This window comes from Pteropus vampyrus, unplaced genomic scaffold (genome assembly GCF_000151845.1).
Source record: "Pteropus vampyrus isolate Shadow unplaced genomic scaffold, Pvam_2.0 Scaffold10880, whole genome shotgun sequence".
NCBI classification, from domain to species: domain Eukaryota; kingdom Metazoa; phylum Chordata; class Mammalia; order Chiroptera; family Pteropodidae; genus Pteropus; species Pteropus vampyrus.
Genome location: NW_011899661.1, coordinates 1 through 3,193, shown reverse-complemented (window position 1 = coordinate 3,193; position 3,193 = coordinate 1). Strand labels below are relative to the sequence as shown.

At 35.2% G+C, this 3,193-nt stretch overlaps 1 pseudogene; it reads right to left on the bottom strand.

Moving 5' to 3' along the window:
• Positions 1-490: 490 nt before the first annotated feature.
• Positions 491-609, bottom strand: LOC111734979 (annotated as a pseudogene).
• Positions 610-3,193: the final 2,584 nt, after the last annotated feature.

The following is a 3,193-nucleotide window of genomic DNA, read 5'->3' as shown; positions in this document are numbered from 1 at the left end:
CTGATTTCTCCTCTTCTTCTGGACTTCTTAATGTTAGAGTGACCCAGTACTGTCCTCTTTCCTCTTCCTTTCCCTACCTATACCTTTCAGTTTCTATACTCAGTTCCTTTGGTAATCTCATTCAAGCCGATGGCCTTAAAGATCATCTACATTCTAACTCCCAGATTTATATCTCCATCTCAGACTTCTTTCCTAAATTCCAGACTTTTATATCCAACTTGCTCTTCTACAATTCTACTTAGACGTTTAGTAGATATCTCAAATTAATCATGTTGAACAACTGAATTCCTGATCTTCCCTCCAAAACGTTTTATGCCAACAGCCTTTCCCATCTCAGTTGATGACAGTCCACGCTTCCAATTGTTAATTTTATTATTATTATTATTATTATTTTGAGTGAGGCAACCCTTGGTTGACCTCACAGATTGCAAGGACCTTGTCAGCTTACAGTCCCTTATTTATTTATTTATTTATTTTTAAAATTTTTTTACGCCTATAGCACCTGGTCTTCCTAGGTGTTCTCCCATCCAAGTACTAACCAGGCCCGACCCTGCTTAGCTTCTGAGATCAGATGGGATTGGGCTTGTTCAGGGTGGCATGGCCATAAACCTCACTTCCAGTTGTTTAGGCCCAAAACTTTGGAGTCACCTCCCCTCTCTGCTAACCTTTCCTCTCTTCTTCTCCCACATCTCATCCCAATCCATCAGAATACCTTACCTTCAGAATACATCCAAAATTTGACCATCTTTCACCAGTTTCACTGCTTCTAATTTGGTCTAAACCAGCTCTCCTGCCTGGTTTACTGCTATTAAAGGCATCCTTACCAATTTTTCTGTTTTCACTCTTCTTTTCTTTGCATTCTGTTCTCACAATAACAGCCAGAGTGATCCTTTTAAAATGTAAGTCAGATTATGTCGTTCCTCTGCTCGAACCCTGCAATGGCTTTTCCATTTCACTCCAAGTAAAAACCCTTATCTTTTTGACAATGCATAGGACCTTACTGATTGTCCCTGTCCCCAGCCTTTCCTCTCTGACCTAATTTCTGACCCATCTCCCTCTTGCTCACCCTCCAGCTACACTGGCCTCCTTTCTCTTGAACATGCCATATCCACTCCCACCTTTTCACTAACTGTTCCTTGTCTTAACTCTTTTACCTCATTCTAATTTATGCTTAAATCTCCTCAGTGAAGCCTTTGACTATTTAATACTGCGATCTAATCTTTCTTACCCTGTTCTGCTTTTCTTTTTTATAACACACAATACCTCCTAGTATACTATGTAATTTACTTATTTATTATGTTTATTGCTTATTATCTCTTTCCAACTACACTTAAACTCAGAGGCAGGCATTGTTGTGTATTTTGTTCACTGATATATCCCAAACACTTAGGACAGATCTAGTAAATAAGAAGCCTTACTTTTATTTGTTGACAGCTAAAAGAACAAATATTTTTAGTTACTTAATTTTATACACTTAAATTTTCTCTTATTGAATTGTCTGTGATATATGCAAACAAGATTTGTGTGTGTAGTTCACTTTACTATCGAATTGAAGTACTTAAACTATACCAGGCACATAGTAGACACTCAATAGATATCTGTTCAATGAATGGATGAATGATAGGGTTTCAAATTACTATAGATCAAAGGATGTGTGAATATACTTATTGCCCATTTATTCATCAGATTTTGAGTGCCACCAATAATTGAGGCATAGTGGTAGACACTGAGAATACTGTGCTAATACGGCAGCACATATACTAAAATTGAGAATACAACAATAAAGAAACGGGGTAACTCCTGCATCCTAGAGTTTATAATCTAATGCTAAATTATTCTCTAAGAACGGACAGAACTGCAGAAAAGCAATTATTGGGTTAAAGCCCTAATAGAGTTTGGCTTTAATAAATAAACTGACACTTTACAAAAGCATTGGACTAATTTTTATTGCCATGAGCCAAGTATAAGTTTATGAGGTTTTTTATTGTTTCAGAATTTTACTAGTATTAAATATTATCTTTTAAAATCTTTGACTGATTTTGTAGATAATAGTGAAGTTTTAAAACTCTAGTTTTAATTTATTCTTTATTAAAAAGACTAAATATTTTTCTATTTGTTTATTAATTCTTCTCCGTCGAACATTTTTAATTCCTTTCTAATTACATATTTATTAAGTGGGGTTACATTATTACTTTTTAAGGAATTTTAATAGCTTATTGAGAGAGGCTAGAGTATGGGAAGAAATGAACTCTGCCAAACCACTGGAAGAAATGAAAAGAAGGAGAGCCTTTTGTTTAGGAGCAGCCTCTGGCAGGTGCCTATTTCATGATATTCTCCATTTTCTTTTTCTTTGGCTCCTTTGCTCCTGTAATTCTAAGAGTTCTTTCTGCCTCTTAATTTTTTAGACTCTGACTTAGCACTTCCACTTCTAGGAGTTTTTCCTAACAAAATAATGAAATGCTACTGTACATAAGGTTGTTCAGGGCTGCACTGTTTAGACTATAAGTTGGAAAAAACATAAACTTCCATCAGTAGTGAGTTATTTAAATAAATTCTATAGTAAACCAAAAATACAACATTATGTGTGATATTAAAAATAATTATGTGTATCTATGTTTTTGGCAAGACATGTTAAGTGGGGAGGGGCGTTACCAACAGTGTTTATGGTGTGATCCTGGTTTCGTTTTTTTGATAAGTATTTATACGTGCATGGAAAAAAGCCTGGAAAACATATCCCAAAATACTAGCAGTGTTTGTATTTGAGTAGTGGGATTACCAGTAATGGTTATTTCCCTTTTGATATCTTTTTATATTGTCTGAATCATTTTATAAAATGTGTGTGTGTTTGAATGTATATAGTCTTTATAATCAGAAAAGAGGGTAATAAAGCTATTTTCTCTTTGAAACAAATAGAAGTGTAGGTTTGGAGAAAGGGCTAAGGAAAATGCAAGATGAATTAATCCACCATGGAACTAGCATGAACCAATGAGAAGTGCCTTAGAATCAAGGATAACAGGACAGATACAATGAAGTAAAACAGGTCTCTTGTTTGAATTAAGCTCAGGAAAATCAAAAGCGCAATCACGCATCATCTCTGAAAGATGCCCAGGGAGACACCAGCTGAATGTTAATTAAAAATAACACTGCTTCTCCCTGATACAGGGAGTTGAAGAAAGCAGAAGTAAGAGATTAG